The sequence below is a fragment of the Dasypus novemcinctus genome, chromosome 11 (genome assembly GCF_030445035.2).
Source record: "Dasypus novemcinctus isolate mDasNov1 chromosome 11, mDasNov1.1.hap2, whole genome shotgun sequence".
Lineage (NCBI taxonomy): Eukaryota > Metazoa > Chordata > Mammalia > Cingulata > Dasypodidae > Dasypus > Dasypus novemcinctus.
The window spans coordinates 22,754,343-22,780,226 of record NC_080683.1 but is presented as its reverse complement, the minus strand read 5'-3'; the positions used below and the strand labels follow the sequence as shown (position 1 = coordinate 22,780,226).

Below are 25,884 nucleotides of genomic sequence, written 5' to 3'. Positions count from 1 at the left end.
TAGCACATTAGGATATTGTATAGTAACACGTATAAGAGATGACTAGAAACATCAAATTCACAGAAATAGAAAGTAAATTAGATGTTACCAGGAGGATGGCAGAAAAGTGGGTAGGAGGAAGTGTTTGCTGGAAAAATAAAAAAGTAAATAAAATAAATATAAAAATATATAGTTCACTTCACCCAACAACAGATGATATTTGGAAATCACATATCTGATAAAGGATTAATATCCAGACTACATAAAATAATCCTTCTACTTAACAATGAAAAGATAATCCAATTTATAAAGGGACAAAAGACTTGAACAAACATCTCTCCAAGGAAGATATACAAAATAGCCAGAAAGCATATGAAAAGATGATCTACATCATTAGCCATCAGGGAAATGCAAATCAAAACCACAATGATATGACATTTCACAACCACTAGAATGGCTACTATTCAAAAATGGAAAATAACAAGTATTAGAGAGGATGTGAAGAAGTAGGAATACTCATTGTTATTGGTTGGAATGTTAAATTATTTTCATGTGGAAAACACATCTGACACACATCTCTAAGTATATACCAAATGTCATTGAAAGCAGGCACTCAAACAGATATTTACACATTGATGTTCATGGTGACATCATTCATAATTGCCAAAAGATGGAAACAACTCAAGTGCCCATCAACAGGTAGTGGATAAATAAAATGTGGTATGTACATACAATGGAATACTTATTTGGCCATAAAAAGAATGAAATCTGATATGTGCAACAACATGCTTAAACCTTGAAGACATCATGTTGAATTAAATAAGCCAGATGCAATGTGACAAATATTGTATGATTTCACTGATATGAAATTATTAGAATAAAATTCATAGAGTTATAAACTAGAATACAGGTCAGGGTGGGTGTCGGGAATTAATGCTTAATTAGTCTAAGTTTCCTTTTGGGGTGATGCAAAATTTTGGCAATGGATTGTGGAGATGGTAGCAGAACATTGTTAATGTAATTAACACTACTGAATTATATATTTGAATGTGGTTAAAAGGGGAAATATTAAGTTGTAGGTATGTTACTAGAATCAAAATTTTAAAAAATGGACTATACACTGAACCCCAATGTAAACTATGGCTTGTAGTTAATGGCATGATTATAATATTATTTTATCCATTGTAACAAAGGTATCACACTAATGCAAAATGTTAATAATGAGTAAAACTAAGTTTGTGAAGGGGGTTTATGGGAATTCTATAAACCTACAACTTCTCCAGAAATAGAAAATACCTGCACTTTAAAAAAAATAGCTATAAATATTATCATCATTCATTTCTCCTGGGATATTTCATAATTGGCATTTTATGTGGTTGATCTCCAAATTGCAATTACATATAACAGTATAAATTTTTAATTATAAGTCAGTACTTCTCATGTATGAACTTACTGTAATTGGGAAAAATAGCTCAATCATTTTTTATCTGCATCAAAATGGTGGTTTACACATAATAGTTTCTCACAACATGTTTCCTGAATCCAATAGGAAAATGGGAATTTCCATTCTCAAAGAGAATAAGGGGATAAGAATTATTCTAATAAGTCATAATTTCTCAATTGCCTTTGATAATAAAATAATTTATATTTCTTTTACATTTTAGTGCTTATAAAACTCTTTTATATCTATTATCCTATGTCATTGTCACAACAACACTGTGAACTAGCAAAAGAATAATTTGGCTGAAAAGTTAAACAGAAATATTATGTCATTTATCTAAATAACAAAAGAATTACGGACAAAGAGATAATATATAGTGACTTCTACTGCTCTTCCTACCATAAAACTTCAATTAAAGAGTCCCTATCTATTACAAATTCAATTATTCCATTATTCTTTGAGAGATCCTTCAAAAAATTAATCGAAAAATTAATACTTACTAAGTTCCAAATACAGGCTGCTTTGGGTCCTAAATGTAAGGAAAAATGGAGAAAGTAAATTCTTAACATTAGAGATTACTATGTACAGGACATATCTGTTTTATCTCATAGTATCATTTTAAAATCTCATAGTAATTCCATGTAGTGCTTTTATTGCATTTGATCCTAGGTTAAGAGAGGTAAAATAACTTGCCCAAGGTTATACAGCTAACAATTTGAGATGTTAGAATTGAAATATGATTGTTTGGCCCCCAAAATCTACGCTCTTTCCAGCATGAGACACAACCTCCAACTGAAGCCATGGTCTTGCTCCCATCTTGGTTTTCAGTTCTTCTAGCCAATCAGGAACAGGCTTAATACAAGGCCTTCCCTTTATTTTTATACTTCTGAGGTATAAAAATGAAAGGAATATTATTGATATCAAGAGTGGAGTTCAAATATATTTAAATTATTTAATAAGAGAGGGGAGGATTTGCACTTTTATTTCCAATAGAAGGGTAAAGAACCCCTTAGAAAACAAAGCCTCTACATTGACTCAGGTGTATTGGGGCCACTTGAAGAATGTAGCCTTTCATAAGGTTATCCTTATATGAAAAACTATGGTGGATATATGCTTAATTTATATTATGTAATAATTCTCAAGGAAATTTACTTATCTTTTTTGATGTCTCTATGATGATTTGAAGCTGTGTGTGCCCCAGAAAAACATGTTCTAAAATTTAATCCATTCCTGTGGGTATACATCCATTGCAAGCAGGACCTTTTGAGGAGGATACTTCAGTTAAGGTATGTCCCACCTCATTCAGAGTTGTAATACTATTACTGGAGTTTTTGGATTTTTTAAAATAACAGAATGAAATTCATGTATATATATAGAGAGAAAACCACAGAAGCAAGAAGCTGAAATCAACAAAACCCAGAAAAGAAGGGAGAGACCAGCAGACCCCACCATGTGCCTTGCCGTGACAGAAGAGGCAAGGACCATCAGCAGCCAGCCCAGAATGCCACAGAGCTCAGAGAGGGAGCATCACCTTGATGAGGCCTTGATTTGGACATTTTCCTGGCCTCAAAACCATGAGTGAATAAATTCCCATTGTTCAGTCTGCCCCATTTCATGGTACTTTGCTTTGCACAGTATAGGAAAGGTAAACATTTGCTTTTGCCCAAGTGTCCCAGAAAGTATGTGTTTTAGTTGATGCTTCATGGTGCAAAGACCTCTGACAAAGCCCTACAAGACAGTACAGCTTCTACTTCCTTCTCATCAAAACTTATTATATCTTGTATCTTGTCTCACTAAGTACATCTGTTCAGGTCCTCTGAGCACCAGATACAAAAACAAAATAAAATCTATTGGTGGAAAACTCTGTGAAGGATGAGCATAAATTGGGAGAGTCTTTAGTTCTCCACGCAGGTCTGACAACTGCGAAAGGAGAGGAGGAAGGAGGGATTGGGTAGAAAGAATGAAAGCTCAGAGGTCATTTCTAAGAAAGTCTCAGTCAGGTGGATGGGCAATCAGGGAGGAAAAGGCCTTGTTCTAGTAAATCCACTCTGCTCAATTATTGACTGGAAGCAGCTTGGGGAAGTATGGTCTGGCATTAACATAACAGTGGATCAGAGATATGGCAGCTGTGGTTGTCCGCCAGCTAAACAGGTACTCTTATAGGAGATCTGAGCAAGGCAATTTCAGGGCCATCATTTCCTGCTTGGTCAAAATGTTCTGAGGCTTTAGTGGGTGATAGCAATAAAGAAAATATACATATTTTTATTTCAGTGGGACATATCTAATCAGTTCCTGGCTGCTCACACACAAATTTTAAGTAGCATAAATACATTTTAAGGTTTCTAGTGATTACTTTTAATCATTACATGTCTTTTCTGACTCTGTTATTTTGGTAAATGATAGGAGTATGGCTCAGAAGAATGTCAGGTGGCTTAAAAGATACATAACCTAAAAAGTCTTAACTAAATAGTACTCTTCCCTGCCAATTTCAAATAATATCAAAGATGAATTTGACTGAATTTTACATTTTGGTCAAATTTACAAATGGTCAGGAATTCTGTCATCAGATCAACTAAATAGTTTATAGGAAAATAGGTTCAGAGTAAGTTAGAAACAATTCTTAGTGTTAATTCTTGTCAACATCCTAATTCTACAAATAAGTTTTTTAGGTACAAAGAGGTGAAGGGACTTGTTCAAAATTAAACAGTTGTAGAATTGAATCCATAAACATGGGTAATCCAACTCTTGTTTCTACATGTTTCATTGCTTCTCTATGCCTCACAGATTACTAAGGCTGAAAAACAGTTTGAAGGCCTAAAACCAATAAACGACAATGACAAAGTTAGATAAAAAAAATGGGAGGGAGGACTGAAGAAAGGTGACTTCTGAGAGGTCTGAATTACTCAGTTCTTGAAATCCGATAAAATGAATTTTGTTTCAACTCTTCCTTTCATAGACACATTGATTACAACCTAAGGGAACAGGCAGTTTGTTGGTAAAAGTATTTTACCTTGAATAAGGTAAATTCAAAATATTGAATAAGGATTTGTCCTTCTATTAAAATTGCTTAGCTTCAGTGTGGGTAGCTCCCGTGTTTCAGTTCAGAGAAAACTGACAGCTGGGGGATCACATACAAATGATGGGTAAAATTGTATTTAATGCTTCCACGATCTTACATTAAAGTTCCTCTATCTCTGATTCTTCAGCTTCTGATATTTATGGTTTCATTGCCAGAACTGTACATTAATCTGGAGTTTAGCAGCTCAGAAATAATCAGATATCATCATCTATCCCTGGTATTTGGACATTGAACACAGAGTTTACAGTGTCCATAGAAGGGCCATGTCCTCAGTCTCTGTTTTCAAAGTCTAACTTTGTTTTTCTGAGTCCTGTATATTCAGGTTCTCATCTGTATAATGGGAAAGGAATACTTATCTCATAATATTAAAAACTGTAGCACCTGGTTCAGCACTGTGTCTGACTTCATATGCCATTTGACTTCTTTCTTCATAGAGAGTATTACAGTTAGGTTAAAGATGGAAAAATACAAAGGCTTTTAATTGTGTTCATTAATCCTTCTATTCAAAGTTATTACCTTACAAATATCTTCATAATAAGTGTAGTAAGTAACAGAATGGCTATATCTTTTCCTCGAGACTATTTTGTCATGGAAGAAGGAATTCAAATGGAGCATGACTATGAGAACATGAAGGGACACAAAGACCTCATACACATGCACATTGACCCCCACCTACATTCACATACGCACATTTACACACCTGCATGCACACACAGTAAGTGAGGAAGCATCAGCACCATACAAACTCAACAACTATTCTAGGTCACACTCTAACCGTGCCTTTATATCTACTCCTTTAAAGGCAAATATTTATTGAGTATCATCTCTGTGCCATGTGCTAGATGCCATGAGAGACACAGAGTTAACTAAAATGCAGGCTCCATGAGAGGTTTTACTTTGGAGTGATGGAAGTATTTGGAACTAAATAGAAGTGGTGGTTGAACAACATTGCAAATGTACTAAATCCTACGGAATTGTTCACTTTAAAATAGCTTATTTTATGCAGTGTGAATTTCGCCATAATAAATTATTTTTAAAAATTGAAATGGCAAAACAATAAACAAACAAACAATACAGGCCCTGTTTCTATTAGAAAGCTTAGAAATTATTCCAAAATAATGCTAACACTGTATTATTATGGAAGGTAACAAAGGTGTATTAGAATAATGGAGAAGGTTTTTGGTGTGGGGCGAGTGGGTCGGGGGGGAGGGTCAGAGTATATGGGAACCTCTTATTTTTTTTAATGTGATGTATATATCTTCAAAAAAATACAATTTACAAAAATGATGGGGTGGGGTTGGGGAGTGGGGTATATGGGAACCTCTTATGTTTTTTATGTTTTTTAATATAAAGTTCTTTGTAATCTATTAATTTTAATTTTAAAAAGTGTAAAAAAAAAAAAAGAATAACCCCATAGTATGTAGTGTTTTAATCCTTGAGAAAAAAAATTGAATTAATAGTTTTACTTTCTCTTTCTTGTCCCTAACAAATACCTGCAAGCTTTCAGCATCAGTTCTCGGAGGATGGAAAATAGGAACATAATCTCAAAAGTGGGTACTGACCCTGCAGTGAATGTACCACACTAATGAAAGAAGTTGTTGATGTGGGAAAAGTGGGGGGTGGGGAGAGTGGGACATATGGAATCTCCCATTTTATTTAATGTAACTTTTTGTGTGATTTATGTATCTTTTAAGAATAAATTAAAAAAATATTTTTAAAAAAGTAGGTATTATAGAAAGACAAAGAACCCAGAACTTATAGCCTCAAGGCAAAGTAGGTAAAGCCATAAAGAAGACTACTGTGGACCTGTTGCTCTCCTTCCTCCTGCTTCCATGTGAAATAGCAGGAGACATCCTCACATATGACTCTTAATTTAGTAAAAGAAAAGTGAAGATAAATAGTTTTCTCCTCTGTCATAAACCAGCTGGCACTACAACTCAAAAATAAACTTTTATATCTTCTTCTTCAATATCTATCATTTCACAGTAGATATCCTGTTGTGAATATGTTATACACCTCTTACTATCTATAAAGTATGAAGAAACCTCAGGTTCACTTTTGGGGGAAGAAGGAAGAGGAATAAAAATATTTGGGATAGAAAGGTAAAAATAATATGGCAGTTTGAGGCACATGTAGCTTTTTTCTGGCTCATTAATACCCACATTAAGTAATAGATGATGTATACGAAACATACGAAACAGCTTTGTTTTCTAAAGAAAGTATTTTAACAATAAGGATTTGAGCACTTTCTGTGTTCTAATAATTGAATTAACCGTTATAGGAAACAACAAAATGATAGAAACATCAAAACAATCACATAGAAGTTCATTATCTGGCTTCAGGAACAGAAAGAACATATCAAATGCTCTATAAAACAGTACAGCAATATATATAAGTAAATTATATATTGCATATTGCATTGTTTTTCAATATGTGCTTAGTTTGGTGAAAGGGACAAAGCTCTCTGTTCTAATATAATAAAGGAAAGTTGCAGGGAAAAGGTGGTACTTGGAATGAATCCTGAAGAACTGAGTAAGTTCAGTATGGCAAAGGAAAATTAGCATAAAACAGGAGAAACCTCAATGAAAAAGAGAAATATTAAAGTGAAAGATATTTACAAAAATGTTTTCCACAAGGCAAAAAAAGTGATGAGAATATGAATTATGTGATGTGAAATAGAGGTTAAAAAGATAGAATGTCTAATATATAACCAGTTGATATTTCAGGAGGCAAAATGGAGAAAACATAGGAAAGGAAATATTTAAAGTAATAATGTCTGTGGATTTTTCAGAACTGATGAGTAGATCCAAGAAACAGGATAGGGAAAAGGCATTCCGTGCCAACACATCGTAGTGCAATGGTAGAGCATAATAGATAAAGAGAAGGTCTTGACAACAACCACAGAGATAGGAAAGAGCATCTGCAGATAAACAGCAATTAGTAGAGGGGAATTCTCAAAGAAAAAACAAAAATAATCGAAACCAAATAATAGGGAAATAGAATTTATCAACTTTTGAAAGAAAATCACTGTCAACCTACAATTATGTGTCAACCTATAGTTGTGTATCTGGCAACATTATTATTCAAGAAGAATAAAATAGAAATACAGATAAACAAAATCTGAAGATTTATCATAGATGGACTTTCACTAAAGAGCATTCCAAAGGTTGTATTTTAAAAAGGAAAATAATCCCACAATTTGGTTTAAGACTGAAAAAGAAATGATGAACAAAAAAAAGTAAAATTATAGATAAATCCAAATTTACACTGCATAAAATAATAATAGCATGTTATTTGTTGACTTTAAAAATTATTAAAGCATTAGAAAAATTATATGTAAATCTAAGTAGAGTGTGAAGATTGGTGCTGATATGTTGTAAAATCCTTTTACTGTTCAGGAGGCACTTCAAAATATTAGACTTCCTAACACTAAATATGGGTGGTAAAACTACAAGAGTAACCAAAAAAAGTAGAGCATCTAAAGAATAGGGAAAAGGTAAAATGGAAAATAAAATAATGAAATTGGCATTCTGCAAGGTTTGGGTAAGAATGGATCAGACAAAATTAGGAGATGGGATTTCCTTAAGTGTTACTTTTTAATGTAGTTTTTAATTTTAATAAATGCTAATGTTTTAAAGATTGAAACAATAAAATTAAATGAACAAGAATGGCAGGAGTAATCCTAAACTGATTTAATAACACAAATCTAACTTTTTATTAAAATTATAAGTCATATAAGGGGAAAAATTGATTTAAGTAACTTTTGAGCACTGGACTTTGTACATTTAGCCTTCGTGGGATGTAAAATACAAGGATTAAAAAAATTTGTATAACTGCAAAACACACACACATATAGACACAAGGATGTCCACTTTTACCTCTTCTAGTCAATATTTTTCTGAAAGTGCTAGCCAGATTAACAAGGAAGGAAGAAGCAATAAAAGGCACATAGATGGGAAAGGAAGATTTAAAACCATTTCTTTCACAGACAATATGATCACTGCTTTATTTTCTTAGGCTGCCCAAGCAAATACCATTAAATGGGTTGGCTTAAACAATGAAAATTTACTTGCTAAAGATTTTGAGGCTGGAAAAATATCCAAATGAAGGCATTATCTAGGCAATGCTTTCTTCCTAAAGACCAGCATTCTGGGCTGGCTACCAGTGATCCAGGTCTCCTCTGTCACATGGCAAGGCATATGGCATCTTCTGTTGGGCTCTCTCTTCTCTTCCAGATTTCCGTGATTTCAATTTCTTATTTTGATGGCTATCTTTTAGGTATATATGAATTCATTCCCTTTACACAGGACTCCAGTAATAGAATTAAGACCCACCCCGACTGAGGTATTCACACCATAACTAAATAGCCTTATCCAAAGGTCCTTCTTACAATGTGTTCACACCCACAGGAATGAATTATATTTAAGAACATGTTTTTCTGGAGCACATACAGCTTCAGCCCACCATAATCATACATATAGAAAATTCCAAGGACTCTACAACCAAGGAACAAAATCTTATAACTGAATTTAGCAAGTTTTCATGATCAAGCTCAATATTCATAAATCAATAGTATTTCTATGTACTATTTCTCAGAACTAAAAAATGAGTTAAAAAATAATACTTCAGTATCAATCAAATGTGAAAATATGAGGAGAAATGTAGCAAAATCAGTGCAAAGCCTGAATGCTAATAACTACAAAATATTGCTGACAGATATTGAAGAAGACTTCAATAAATGGAGAAATATACCAACTTCATTCCTGAAAGACTCAATATTGTTAAAATATCAATTCAAGCCAATTTAATTTTTAAGTACATTGCCACCCCACTCAAAATCCCAGCATAATATTTCTGTAAAATTTGACATGCTCTTCTAAAATTTATATGGAAAGACAAAGAATCTAAAATATCTAAAATTATTTTGTAAAAGAAAAAAAAAGATGGAAAGCCTACATGATCTGATTTCAAGTCTCACTATAAAGCTACTGCAATTTTAAGAAGAAGTTCATGGGGTTGCAGTAATGATGGCCATAGATCCTTAGATCAGAACAGAGACTCTAGAAAGAGATCTGAACATATATGATTAATTGGCTTTCAACAAAAGTACCAAGGAAATGTATCAGGAAAGGGCAATCTTTTCAACAAATTTTCTGAAACAACTAGATATCTATGGGGGGAAAAAAAAGAACTTCAACCATTACCTCACATCATACGTAAAAAATTTATTCAAAGTGGATGATAGACCTAAACTTAAAAGCTTAACTTTAAAACATAGGAAAAAACATAAGAAAAATCATTGCAACCTGAGGTAGGCAATGTTTACTTAAACAGGGCACAAAGACACTAACTACCAAAGAAAAAATTACAAATTAAAAACCTCTTCTCTTTGAAAAATTAAAAACCTCTTCTCTTTGAAAATTAAAATTCATCAAAATTAAAAACCTCTTCTCTTTGAAAAAGCAAAAATTAAGAAAGCAACCTACCAACTGAGAGAAAATATTCAAAATACATATATCTAATTGGTGTCAGAATACATAAAGAATGCTTACAATTATATAAAAAAGTATACAATGATTTAAGTAATCATTTCAGAAAAATTGTAAATGATGGCAAATAATCACATTAAAAGATGCTTATCAATCAGTAAGGAAATGCAAGTTATAACTATGAATTTCTACTACCCAACTTCTAGAACAGCTTAAAAAAAAAAAGATTGCCAATATTAAGTGTTGATGAGGTTCTGAAGCACTGATACTCTCATACACTGCTGGTAGCAAGTAAAGGGATACATCCACTTTGCAAATCTGTTTGTCAGTTTCTTCTAAAACATATCATTAAATTTGCCAAATATCCCAAAAATCACATTCCTAGGTATGTTTCCCTGAAATAAATGAAAAGATGTGTTCTTAGCAAACGTTGCATATGAATGCTCATCACAACATTTTAGTGAAAAACTGGAAAGCACCCTAATGCTCATCAACAGGCTAATGGATAAGTCAAGTATGTTATATTCACACAGTGGATTACTACTTACCAAAAAAGGAAGTAACTAGTGATATGTGCAAAATATGGATAAAGTCATACTATGCGTAAAATGCAAGCCAAACACAAACATGTATATTCAAGGAAGATACAATGAAGTAGGAAAAAAGAGGAAGAAATATGAAATATTAAAATTGGAGTTTAGGTATGAATATGTGTGTGTATCTATGTATCTATCTGCCTATAAATCCATCTATCTACTGAATGGACCTAAAAGCAGTGATGCTTCAGTAGGAAATCTTGGTTTCTAAACACCATTCTTCAATAAAAGAATAACGACTACATGACTGATTCCAGGTCTGAGCCAGGGAAACGCACAAGGTAAACATGGAAGCTTTTGTTTGTGCCATAAAATAAGGAAGTGCTAAAAACTGATGGGAAATATGAAAAGGACATGGAACACCGCTCGAAGGGAAAAAAAAGTTAGTACGATTCGTCTATCAAAATATTGAAAAGAGTGGATTATAACACATGTTTAATAAATAAGGGATAGTTGGGAAGCAGCCTTGGCCCAGTGGTTAGGGCGTCCGTTTACCACATGGGAGGTCCGTGGTTCAAACCCCAGGCCTCCTTGACCCGTGTGGAGCTGGCCCATGCGCAGTGCTGATGTGCGCAAGGAGTGCCCTGCCACGCAGGGGTGTCCCCCGAGTAGGGGAGCCCCACACACAAGGAGTGCACCCCATAAGGAGAGCCGCCCAGAATGAAAGAACGTGCAGCCTGCCCAGGAATGGTGCCGCACACACAGAGAGCTGACACAACAAGATGACGCAACAAAAAGAAACACAGATTCCCATGCTGCTGACAACAATAGAAGCGGACAAAGAAAAAAACATGCAGCAAATAGACACAGAGAACAGACAACTGGGGTGGGGTGGGGTGGGGTGGGGTGGGGGGAAGGGGAGAGAAATAAATAAATAAATCTTAAAAAAAAAAATAAGGGATAGTTAAGTCCATACTGACTCTGAAGAAAAACAAACAAAAATATTTCAAGGAGGAAGGAAAGAATTCCTCTTCTTTATAGAAAAGTCCAACCAGTTAATGTGAAAAGACGACTAGATATGGAAAAGTATGACTGTACAACTGTCATAGTATTAATTTGTCAAAGTAATAACCATCAATAGATTCTAAAATCTTTAGATTAAAAAATTGTTAGGGAATAAGATATTCACACATTTTCAAACCGTTATTCATTATATTGCTTACTAACTTTAAAGGTCCATTTTTGTGAAGAAATCTGGTAAATATCACTTAACTAAACAATTAAACTTATTCCCATTAATGGTGCACACTAGTTCCACCAACATCCTGACATGATGTTGTGAGAAGTACTTAACATCCCCTGTTCAATAATTCTGCAAAATTCCTTAAACCAAATCTAATCTTGAGGTAGGAAAAAATCAGACAAATCTAAATTGAAAGACCTTCTGATAAAAATGACCTGGAATCTTCACAAATGTCAACATAACAAATAATAATGAAAGTCTGGGGAACTGTTCTAAATAATGGAACTAAAGAGACCTGAAAATTCTATGATATATACTGCTTATTAAATGCACAATAAAAAGCCAGGACATTATTAGGACAACTGTGGAAATTTGAATGTGGACCACATATTAAAATACATCACATCAAGAATAAATTAGGAAGTGGATGTGGCTCAAGCAGTTGGGTGCCCACCTACTCATGGGAGTTCCCAGTGCCTGCTAAAGAAGACAAGCAAGACAGCAAGCTGACACCACAGGATGGCATGGGGAGCTGATGCAACTAGATGGTGCAATGAGATGATGCAACAAGATGACGAAATGAGATGATGCAATGAGGAGAAATAACAAGAGACAAGGAGGGAGAAGATGTGGCCCAAGTGATTGGGTGCCTCCAGTCTACATGGGAGGTCCTGGGTTCAGTTCCCAGTGTCTCTTAAAAAGATAAGACACAGAGAGCACACAATGAACAGACACAAAGAGCAGATGGCAAGTGCAAACAATGGGTGGGGGGAATAAATAAATAAATCATAAATAAATAACCTGCGCAGAATAATGTTATTATAAGCAGGTGTGAGAATGCCCTTGTTCTTAGGAGATACACACTGATGTATTTACAGTGGATGTGGGAAAATATTATGAAGTCTTCAACTAACTCAAGTTATCTAATGATCAATTTAACAAATTGATGCTCAGATAAACTTTCCCCAAAATCCCAGGTTTTATAAGTAGTGGCCCTGGAAGTAAAAACCAGGTCTTTAGGCTTGGTTCAGTGACACAGTTGCTTTATACATAGCTGGGGCTGCAAGGTATAGGAGTGATTGAGGGTTCTTCTTGGAATAAATCTCTATTTTAGCCTTGATTAAATTATTATATTGTATTATGTTATTGTATTTTATTATATTACTTATGTGTACAATATTGATTTCTGAAAGATCTCTCTGGCATCCTAATTTAAATCTTACAATTGACATCTTAAGGCCCAAACAAAAAGGCATGGGCTTTTCTTCCTCTCCACCAGCTAATAATATGGTAACCTTTTTTTTTCTCATCTATATAAAGAAATTCACTCTAAATTAGTTAACCTTAAAATATCATTGTACTCAAGCTGCAGATCACATAAATAATGAATCACACTATTGTAAAGTTAACAGAAACCTTAGAAATTACTTAATCTAGCCCCAACTGTACATAAGAGTGTCCAAAGGTCTTCCCTAACTTGTCTGTGGGTGCCTTGCAATGTGTTGCGATGCAGTGGAGGGATTGTAAAAGCTGGAAATAGAAACTGTAGACTACTTTCTAGGGATTTAGATCTTTACCAATTCACATATTCTCTTTGAGTCTGTCATCCTTAATTTGTGAAAAGCAAATATTACTTTCCAATGAGAGATACTATTAAAATCAAGTAAGATTATGGTCATAATAGGCCAGTACCTGGAACATTATAGGTACATGTGTGGATTTATTCTTTTACTCAAATCTTTAGTAATTAGTACTAAATTGGTACATCTTCAACCTTGCCTATTTTTATTTCCCCTTAAAAATAGATATTTTCCAACATAGGTTGGCACAAGGGAAAACATAAAACAACTTTTATCTGAAAAGATATGCTTTTATTTTCTAGAATTATCCATTCCACCAATCTATTACTGTCAATTTTCCTTTATTTTTATCCAATTATTCACCCTTCTCATAAACCTTACATATTTTCTTCTTGAAAATGCTCTCCCACTTCCAAAGACACATCTGTTCTATTTTCTACTACAGAGTAAATTAACTCATTTGAAGTCCCAGATTTGTGTTTTTTTTTTTTAATACTATGCCTTCTAGCTGTCTTAGAAGAGAATAAAAAAAGAATTTAGGCAACTGGCGCAACGATTAGAAGAACATATAGGTCTTATAAATCATACTCCCGTACTTTCCTCTTCAAACCATCTACTAAAATATGGACACTGTTTCCTTTCTAACTGTATTATTATTGAGGGAAATTTATTTTACATCTCATAAATGAAGAGGTACTTTTGCTTACATTGAAGAAGTAGGAGATATGCACAGTTAAAACCTTTTATATCTTCTCCCATAAGTAAAGGGGAATCATAGAAATATCGGTCATTTACTTTGGATGATCGATGGATCCTAAGGTGTCCTTATCCTTTGAAAGCAATGGGTGTATATTCACAAGAAATTAGTTTATAGAGCCAAAAATTAAAGAATTACTGACTGGAGTTTCCTCAGCCCTGGTAGAGTTGTTAGACCACTTTAGATAAATTTCCAAATAAGTCTCCAAATTTAAATCACCAATTGCTGACACGAATCTGTTCAACAATCAATTCTCATTTCCCTTTTACTGTTCCAGCTTAGTTTCATTTCCAACAAATTATTTTAAAAGCCCCTTTGCTGCTTTTTTTGCTTCTGAACTTTATTTTAATAGCTTTGATTTATCTATTATATATTAGTAACAATACCCTATTTTGTGCATGAGGAAAATGTGACTTAGCAAAGTTAAGTGACTCTTCATATTAATCTGCTAGAATTCAAACCTGAATGCTTATCACTATATTCTATGCTCTTTCTACTTTGTTATAATGATTCCCTTTATCTATCTATCTTTTGTATGCATTTAAACTATGTTTTCCTTAAATATAGGTCTTTGTTGAAAGAACCGTTATTTAGCATAGCATTCAGAAACATCTTTGGTGCCCTTTGAAATAAATTTCTTTCCAAATTTGCCTCTCAGTGCAGTCATCCTTACGACCCCATCATATTTAGTATTAATATGAGTTTATTCATTTATTTTCCATATCTATGTCTTTCCAACATCTTTACTCATCATCTGCTATAATAATTTACTTCCCCTACCCCAACATATTGAATATTTCCTTTTCCTGCTATTAATCTATCCATCTGATCAGTTAATTATAATATAAAAGAAGATCAATTTCAAACCCAAAGATTTTATTGATATTCACCTATTTTTTTTGGTACTGGGGATTGAACCCAGGACATTGTACATGGAAAGTAGGCTCTCAACCACTGAGCAACATCCACTCCCCTTAGCCAACTCTTGGTGTGAGAGTTCACAATATTGTCAGGGCTGAGGCTCAGTTCCTCTCCTATTCTCTTAGATTTATTTTCTTCCACATTATTTATTCCTCCTGAGAGAAAATATGACTACCTCTATCTCCCAGGGCTTGATTCTTCCTTCTTCATCCTTTGAGGAAGAGAGACGTTTTCTTCACCCCAAGCCATGTAAAAAAAATCTCTGAATCTAAGTTGGGTTAAACTATAAATTGGGTTAAACTAATGTTGAGCACATGCATTGCCCTGAGTCAATAACATTGACCAGGGGACTATCACATACCAATTGGCTCTTAGCAATCATCTATGAAGCAGGGAAATTCATTTGCACTTAAAATAAGTATCTACTACATAGTAAGGATGTTTGGGAATGGGTACTAATTTAAAGTAATCTTCAGTGCCATCTACATTGTCCATTAAAGACCATAATAATTTATGTCTTCCCCAGGAAGACTTTCCCAAACACCATAGTTGGAATATTTCACGTAGTACATGAAATATTTATTTTAAGCATGACTTTTCCAATTTCAATAGTTCTTTGCCTTACACGCTTGGAAAAACTCCTAGAGTATTTTGCATTACAGATACTTTTGTTCATATCTGTCATTTATTTTAATTAGTTGCTTTTAAGGCATGTATGATAATTTACCTTTATGCACTCCAAAGTGCCTAGTCAAATACTTTATGCAAAACAAATGTTGCAGGGAGAGATACAGTATATTATATATCCTGCCATAACCCACTGAATGGACTGGGAGAGATTATAAACTACAATGTGAACTATAATCCATGCTGTGTAGCAGGGCTCCAAAATGCGTTTATCAAATGCAATGAATGTGCCACATTGATGAAAGAGATTGTTGATGTGGGAGGAGTGGGGGTGGGGTGGGGAGTGGGAGTATATGGGAATCTCTTATTTTTTAATGTAACAGTTTGTGTGATCTATGTATCTTTAAAAAAAGATAATAAATAAAAAATATATATACAAATTCAACATTGTAAAAAGGTTCCTTCAAATCATTGTGTTTAGATATAATACAATTGTTTCTCAACTACACAGACTGCCACTTGATGTTTTTGTTAATAATTAGAAAAATGAGAATTAAAAAACTAAGAGGGGAAACAGACTTGGCCCAGTGGTTAGGGCGTCCGTCTACCACATGGGAGGTCCGTGGTTCAAACCCTGGGCCTCCTTGACCCATGTGGAGCTGGCCCATGCGCAGTGCTGATGCGTGCAAGGAGTGCCCTGCCACTCAGGAGTGTCCCCCGCGTAGGGGAGCCCCACGCGCAAGGAGTGCACCCGTAAAGGAGAGCCGCCCAGTGTGAAAGAAAAGTGCAGCCTGCCCAGGAATGACGCCGCCCACACTTCCCGTGCCGCTGACGACAACAGAAGCGGACAAAGAAACAAGACGCAGCAAATAGACACAGAGAACAGACAACTGGGGGAGGGGGAGATTTAAATAAATAAATAAATCTTTAAAAATAACAAATAAAAAAATAAAAAACTAAGAGTATCCTAAAGTGTTAGAATTACAGAGAACCATCCTAATCATCATATCTACTGTCAAGCAGAATAAAAAAATAGCCAAAAAAAAGTTGAACAGGGTTTCTTCTACATTTATTAATTTTGGTTTTTTGTTTTATTCTTGTTCTCAACTTTTACCCTAAACTATTAAAAATAAATAAATGCAATCAGCATGGTAAGTTCCTATGCATATAGATAAGACCTTATAATGCTGATTATTTTGCCATAATAACATGCTAATAATACAATGAAGAGTTCTATTTATTTGGTGAATATATAGCAAATTAGTTAATGAAACAGATTTTTGCAGCAGAAAGATTTGATTCAAAATTTGATTTTCTGGGAAGCAGATTTGGCTCAACAGATAGAGCATCTGCCTACCACATGGAAGGTCCAAGGTTCAAACCCTGGGACTCATGACCTGTGTGATGAGCCGGCCCATGTGCAGTGCTGATGTGTGCAAGGAGTGCCATGCCACTCAGGGGTGCCCCCCGCGTAGGGGAGCACCACATGCAAGGAATGCACCCCATAAGGAGAACCACCCAGCACAAAAAAGGTGCAGCCTGCCCAGGAGTGGTGCCACACACACAGAGAGCTGATGCAGCAAGATGATGCAATAGAAAGAGACACAGATTCCCGGCACTGCTGACAAGAATATAAGCAGACACAGAAGAACACACAGCGAATGGATGCAGAGAGCAGACAACTCTTGGCGGGGGGTGGGGGAGAGGGAAACATAAATAAATAAATAAATATTTAAAAAAGAACATTCTTGTATATAAAAAAATTTTTGATTTTCTCACTTCCAGTTGTATGACCTTGAGGACTACATTTGATTTTTTTTTTCCATCTTACTTTTCTCATCTGCAAATAGAGATAATAACACCAGTACTCTATTAACTCAATAAATATTTATAAATCTTTAGTACATAAATGATTGAAAGAGAAAATTTGCATAACCAATGTCTAACACATACCATGGCACTAATCGATAGTGCTTACTATTAATAATAGAACTTATATTAGTAATGGAATTGTTGTATTGAGCAACATTAACTTTCACACTCTGTGCTAATCAATAATGAGCAAGAAAGATGTATAGCAGCCTCTCTATAATTTTCTTTTGGGGCAAGAGTACAAATAGAGGACAACATATCATATTCCTTAATATTTAAAAGTGATAAGCCCATTATTCCACCCAGGACCTCATCACCTCATGGGTATTTCCCTCATGAAACAGAGACTAAAGGAGCCATTATTTTCTCTGGACCAGGACTGCTAACTGAGTCTGAATGATAGAATGAATCTGCTGTGATAGGGCAAGATGAAAGCCAGGCTCAGGTATAGGATGTGCTGGAGTGACTGGACATGTATGAACCTGATATGTACATTGGCCCCATAAAATTGGAACGCCATGGTGAGCAGCTGCCCCTATCTCATGCCTCACAGTTGTAATCCAGGAATTTCAGCCAGGCCCGCCTTGAACGCTGTCATCCTCAAAGAGAGGAGGGAAGGAGCACAACTACCTGTAGAATCCAATCTGCCTAAACACTCTTTTTCTGATAAATTGGAAGAGCCAACTTTAAAGAAGAGCAATTACGCTTTCTGTGGTTTCCAAGGCAGAGGCCACAACCTCTCTCAGAGTCTCACACTTCACTCTCTATACACTCTACCCAGTTCAGCATAATGAGTTCCTTAAATTTCAAAAACAAAAAACCTTTCTGGTACTGAGCAAACAAACAGAACACCCCAAAAGGTCTTTATATTTCTGACGGGATAGGATGGTCGTGCTAAGCCCTGGGACCTAAAGCAGCAGATGTTTTGCGAGGGTCTAGGGTCACTAATGGATGAATTAGATATAATCTGCCCTGGCACCCAAAGGTCAGTATGAGATGATGTACAAAACACACTAAATGGTCTAAGAAACTGAGGAGTGGCTAGGGTACTCAAGAACAGCTTCCCAAAATGGGGCAACCTAAGCTCTACCTCAAATAACAACTGTAGTTTTGTTCGGTAGAGGAAAGTCGGGGAGAGCAGGGTATGCAGCATATCCTAAAGCAAAGAGATGTGAAAGGACTGCATTTTCAAGAACTTTATAGAAAATAAATGTCAAGGTTTAGCAAGGAGTGGGCAGGCAGGAAAATAATTTATATTCTTAGAAGGCTTAACTTAGCTACTCGATATTATTGTAAAGTAAGTTTCATATAATATAGAGAGTAAAGGAAGTTATGATGGATTCTATAATAACCTCTTTTAAATAATCATCAAAAATCTTAAGAATCTTACATAAATATGTCTTTTTTTTTTTTGAGAGGTACCAGCGATTGAACTCAGGAACTCATACATGGAAAGCAGGCACTCAACCACTGAGTTACAACTGCCCCCCTATACTTGTCTCTAATAGTTCTGAATATAGTAAGGAAAGGAGCAAAAAAGCAAGATACAAAAATTGTAATCATTGCAAAACTCCAGAATTAGCCACAATCACTGAATCAGATAAATATTTTAATAATGATTAATACGTATCTCTTCAATACCAACATTGATCTAGATTAAATAGGCTCATCAGTATCAGCAAAAGAATAAAGAGATCCTTTTCAAAAAACGTTTTAAGTTTTTTAAGAAGGATCTTTTTATAGCACTAGGTCTGTCCACCTAGTGAAGGAGAATGGACCATTGTTCTGGGCCTTGATATTGATGATTGTACTTCTGAAACTTTTCTTTTGAAATTGACTGCCACAGTAAATAGTGCCTCAAATAATGGGGCTCCTGAAGGCTCCAGAGACAGCTAGACACTAAAGTCAGGGCAGATAGCTCAGGAGTTTAGTGCCCTGCCTGTGGACCCTACCTTGGAATTTATGCTCCCCAGTGTGACAGGGTTGGATGCAGTTGTAGTTCCCCTGCACATGGCTCTTCTGCCCCTTCTATTTAAACCGATAGTTAGTACTATACCTGATAGTTATCTGTCCAAGGGATTTAAATTTTTGGTCCATCCATGTGCCAGTTGGGTCCTAACTCTCAGCAGAGTTGCAACACCTACTCTCCAGTTCACTAGTCTCACCAGGACAACTGACAAAGTGATGATGGTAGACACCACCGGTCCCAAGGAACAGAGAGGGTCTGCAACTGCAAGCAAAACAATTCCATCCATCTTCCCCATGGGATTTAAACCTGCTCTCATTTAGAAGCAGAGTGGGCATCACCATCCCGAAGTCCTCAGTATTGGGGAATGAACAATAGACTAAAATTGACTTATTACTATCTACTACAAGAATTATTGTTATTCTACCAATTGAAGAACTTGTATCATTGATATTAAGGCCGTGGCTACAAGAGGATCTAAGGAGAGGGAGAGTGGAAAATAGATGTAATTTTCTGGACATTGGAGTTGTCCTGCATGACATTGCAATGATGGGTATAGGCAATTATATAATTACTCAGGACAGGATGCAAACTATAATGTAAACTATAATCCATGGCTAGTGACAATGCTTCAATATGTGTTTATCAATTGTAAAAAATGTACCATACTAGTGAATAATGTTGTTAATGTGGGAAAGTGTAAGAGCAGGAGGAGTGGGGCATATGTGAATCCCCCATCTTTTTTATGTAGCATTTTGTAATCTAAAGTTTAATAAAATTTATAATAAAAATTTATTATATGAAAAATGTGTCAGTATATAAATTTAATTTAATAAAAATTTATTATATGAAAAATGTGTCAGTATACAGTTATATGATCACTTTAAAAAATTAAACTAATTAAAATATTTTAATTTGGAATTTATTGCATTAAAAATACTGTAAGAGATAAAATATAAGATTAGTTTCCTGTTTTTCAGAAACTTATAATTGATCTATAGAGATAATTGGTCTTCCAGTGGCAACAGCTCCCCTCAAGAATGCATGCTCTTATTTTCAGTCTTCATAAACTGAAGACCAAGAAGTTCTATCACTGAAGTGCATCTCTGAAATATTCTACCTTCTCATGACTTTTTTTTTTTTTCCCATTTGGTCACCTATCAAGATCTTTCTCAGCTTCCTTAAATTTACCCTTTCCTCTATCAAGTTTCACCTGGATCTATATAAATCAAGTCTCCGTTTATTGAGGGTAGAGCATCAGAATATATAATAAGGGGAGGGTTTTAGCAGGGGGTGACAGGCTGATGAAGCGGCTCTTCCATATAAGGCAATAAAATGCTGTTACACCACTTGCTATAGGTTGTGAGTCTTCAATGCTGGTCATGGCTTCAACATCTTGTTGCGCAGGCGTGACACTTTTTGCCCGGGAAACTGGGGAAAGGGGAAGAAGAAGGCAGAAGCACAGGGGTGGAGTAGGCGTACTTATGAAAACCGCCATGTTGCTGGAGACCGCTCCAGGCAGCTCCCCACATATAAACTCAACCATGCATAGATAGATGACAGAGTAACAGACAAATAGACAGATATATAGCTAGATAGGGAAATATAGGTACATCTATCAAATATATACAGACACACAGATATACAGATAAATGTTATCTAGATAGATAGGTAATAGATGTGAACATAGATATAGATGTTGAGATAAGGATAAAAAGATGGAGTTGGAGATGGAAATGAGAGACTTTTGTCAGGGAAACCAAAGACTATTGTTCTGAGAGGGCAAAGGCAATTCTGACAGGGTAAGCTTTTAGTCTTTTGGTTTAAGTAACATCTTCAGAAAAGAAGTGTTATTGGTCTCCCTGAACTTCCCAGGAATTAAATAGAATATAAGGAATACTGCTCCACAATTTCTTTCCCAACAGTGCAGTACCCATTAATAAAATCATGTCATTGTGAATATATAAGGCCAGGTTTTCACAGAAAACCTCTGTGAAAGTCTCTCTGAGACTTTGAAGAACTTCACAGTTCCTTGGAGAATTTCTATTTAGTTTAATTTTACGTTATGTTTCTTCACAGTGCCCAAGGTTACTGCTGAGTTACTTCCCAGAACACCATAGTTTAAAAAGTTTGAAAATAACTGATCTATGACAGTAACTTCATCTTACAGTCAAGATAACAGAAATACAAAGAAAATAAGTGATAGTTTCAAAAACTAGTGATTTCCAGCTCTAATTTTGGGTGATTTGGGGAAAGTCATTTAAATTCTTATTCTATGATTTATTGATTAACAAGTGGAGAAAAGGTAAAGTATGAAAAACTACAACATCTGGTTTATTTAACACTCAATAATAGAAAATTATCATTACTTGTAACCGACTGACACTAAAACTCAGGCCAACTGCATCAAAATAAAGGGTAGCTGAAGACTGATGCTGTAGAATATGACAAACTAAAAAGTTAGTTGAGTACAAGCCAATCTTTACATTCAATTCTGAGAGCAAATTCCAATCTCTCCATGGATTAAGCCTGACTCATAGAGTTTCCTAAGTAAAGTAGTATAAATATTTTCAATCAATATTTTCTTCCAAGTTTGGTACAGGGAATTTACAAAATGTCCATTGTTTGAAGTAGCAGCCCATAGAGGTAAAGTCTCACTATGACCGTGTAGTACAAAAGCAAAAAAGAATCTTTTATTTTACTATGCCATCATGTTTTCATTCCTCCTGAAAGAATTTCTGGGGCCAAGGAGGTATAAAATTAAGCATTTTGTACTTGAATTTGCTTGTTAGTTTGATGACTTTCTAACTTAATTTTTGCCTTTTTCAATTGAGATATAATTTATATATATCATAAAATTCACATTTGAAAGTGTATGCATCAGTCAGGGTTCGATTGAGAAGAGAGATGATAGATGAATTGATATAGATGATAATGATGATAGATGATAAATGATAAATAGATAGATGGATAGATAGATAGATAGATAGATAGATAGATAGATAGATAGATAATGATATTTTAAGTAATTGACACATGCAGTTGTAGGCCTGGAAAGTCTGGAATCCATAGGGTAGGCCAACAGAGTGAAAACTCAATTGATGCTGTAGTCTTGATACAGAATTCCTTGTTCTTCAGGTTTTCCTCTTCAGGCCTTTAATTGATTGGAAGAAACTCACCCAGATTATCAAGGGTGATGGCCTTTACTTAAGGTCAACTGATTAAAGATGAATAACACGTCTAAGAAATACTGTCACAGCAACACCTAGATTAGTGTTTGCTTAAGTAACTAGATACTATAGCCTAACCTAGTTGACACATTTTGTTTTCAAGATTCATCCATGCTGTAGCATTTATCAGTACTTCATTCCTTTTTATAACCAAATAATAATCCATATTTTGTTTATCCATTCATCAGTTGACAGGCATTTGGATTGTTTCTACTTTTTGAGTATTATGAATAATGTTTCTATGAATATTCCTGTACAAGTTTTTGCATGAACACTTATTTTCAATTTGGGGCGGGGGGGGGGGGGGGGGGCGAGCGTATATCCTTAGAAATGGAATAGCTGGCCTATATGGTAAATTTTCATTTAACTTCTGAGGAGCTGCCACACTGTTTTCCACAGCAGTTCCACAATTTTACATTCTAATCAGCCACATATGTAGGAGGGTTCCGATTTTCCACATCGTCACCAACACTTACTTTCCACTTTTTAGAATTATTATAATCACCCAAGTGAGTGTAAAATGATATTTAATTGAGGTTTTCATTTGCAGTTTTCTATGATGAATAACAATGTGGAGCATCTTTTCAAGTGCTTTATTGGCCATATATATATATATATATCTTCCCTTGAGAAATGTGTATGTTGATCCTTGCCTATTTTTAATTGAATTATTTGTGTTTTATTCAAGGGAGGCAAGTGCTCTTTGTATAGTCTAGATAATTAGTCACTTATCAGATATATAATTTGCAAATATTTTCTCCCATTTTTATTTGGTCTTTTCACTTTATTCACAGTGTTTTTTGAAGCATAAAAGATTTTAGTTTCAATGAAGCTAAATTAATTTATCTACTTTTTTTGTTGTTGTTAACTCGTATTTTGGTGTCATATCTAAGAAACTGTTACCTAATACAAGGTCACAAAGATTTGCACCTACATCTCCTTAAAAGAGTTTTATAGTTTTTGCCTTACATTTAGGTCTTTGATCAATTTTGAGTAAGTTTTTGCATATGATGTGAGGTAGGGTTCTAAATTAATTATTTTTATATGGATGCCCAACAGTTGAAGACTATTCTTTACCCATTGAATTGTTTGACATTCTTATAAAAAATTAATTGGCCATAGACTATGAGTTTTTTTCTGGACTCTCAGTTCTATTCTCTTAATTATGTGTCTATACTTAAGTTTGTACAAGACTGCCTTGATTACATTGCTTTGCAATAAGTTTTGAATTCAGGAAGTGTGAATATTCTAACTTTGTTTTTCTTTTTTGGGGGATTATTTTGGCTATTTGAAATTCCTTGTATTTCCATATATTTTAGCTGTACCCATAAGTTTTAATATGTTGTGTTTTTGTTCTCATTTATCTGATGTATTTTTTAATTTCCCTTTTGATTCTTTTTTTAAACTATTGGTTACATAGAAGGGTGATGTTTAATTTCTACATATTTATGAATTTTCTAAATTTCCTTCTGTTATTGATTTCTAATTTCATTTCGTTGTGATCAGAGAACATATTTTGCATGATTTCAGTCTTTTCAAGTATGTTGACACTTATTTTGTGTACTAACCTATGGTCTATCCTGAAGAATATTCCATATTAACATGAGAAGAATGTATATTCTAATGTTGATGGTTGTAGTGATCTTTAATTGTCTCTTCGGTCTAGTTGGTTTATAGCATTGTTCAAATTTTTGTTTACTTACTGACCTGTCAACTTGGCGTAGACATTATCCATGATTGAGAAGTCTCCAACTATTATTGTTGAACTGTCTATTTCTCCCTCCAAATTCATTTTTTCTGTGCTTCATGTATTTTGGGGCTCTGTTGTTAGGTACATAAATGATTATAATCGTCTTCATGGATTGGCCATTTTATCACTATATAATGACTTCTTTGTCTCTAGTACTAATTTTTGTCTTAAACTACATTTTGTCTGATATTAATATAGTTATCCCAGTTCTATTCTCATTAATATTTGCATGGAATATCTTTTTTCATCCTTTTACTTTCAAAACTCTTATGTGTGTTTTAAATCTAAAGTGAATCTTGTATAGTCAATATATTGTATCATATTTTTTAATCCATTCTGCCAATCTCTGCCTTTTGGTTTTAGAGTTGAATCAATTTATATTTAATGTAATTACTGAAAAGAAAGTAATTATTAAATACTTTTGCTATTTGACTATAAACAATCTATATGTCTTATGTCTTTTTGTTCTCCAGTTCCTCCATTACCGCCTTAATTAATTTTTTTGGTAATATTTTCTACAGTATCATTTTAATTCCTTTATTTTTCCTTTTACTATATATATTTTAAGTTATTTCCTTAAAAGTTACCATGCAAATTATAAACAAAGTCTTAACTTACAAGAATTTAATTTGGATTGGCATGAATTTAATTCCAATATTATATAAAACCATGTTCCTCTATAGCTCCATCTTTTAAGCTGTTGTTGTTGTTATATGTTATTATCCATTGTGTGTCCTTAAACACACTGTATTTATTAATTTAGATCTCTTTTAAATCAGATAGGAAAAAAAAAGTGTTACAAGGGAAAAAAAATACAATTATACTGTCTTGTATTTACCTACGTAAGTATTTTTCTAGCATTTTTTATTTATTCATGGAAATGCCAGATACTGTTTATGGTCTTCATTTTAGGCTGAAGGACTCCCATTAGTACATCTTGTAAGGCAGATGTTCTAGTCATGAACCATTGGGGAATGTGTCAAGTTCTCTTTCATTTTTGAAGGATTGTTTTGTCAGATATAAAATTCTTGTTTGACAGCTTTTTGGTTTTTGTTTGTTTGTTTGTTTTTTACATTTCAGTACTTTAAATATATCATTCCACTACCTTCTGACCTCCATTGTTTCTGATGAAAAATCAGCTGTTAATCTTGTAGATCTTTTGTACATGACAATTACTTCTTTGTTGCTGCTCTCAAGATTCTATGTCTTGAACTTTTCATAGTTTCATTACGATGTATCTAGTTATCAACTTCTTTGAGTTTTTCCTAGTTGTAGGTTTTGGTGCTTTTGTTTGTTTGTTTTTACATCCTTAAATGTGAATTTTAATGTTTTTCACCAAATTTGAGAAGTTTTGGTCATTATTTCTTCAAATATTTTTTATGCGCCTCTTCTCTTGCCTCTCCTTTTGGGACTG

General features: G+C 34.3%; 1 long non-coding RNA gene across 2 annotated transcripts in view; it reads right to left on the bottom strand.

Annotated features, from left to right (window-relative positions):
• The window catches only part of LOC139439987 (uncharacterized), a 388,427-nt gene that overhangs the window by 23,861 nt on the left and 338,682 nt on the right, over positions 1 to 25,884 (bottom strand). For both annotated transcript variants that reach the window (XR_011650064.1, XR_011650063.1), the window contains one exon: positions 1,921 to 1,949. This is a non-coding gene — a long non-coding RNA (uncharacterized lncRNA). The remainder of the gene's footprint in view (positions 1 to 1,920; positions 1,950 to 25,884) is intronic.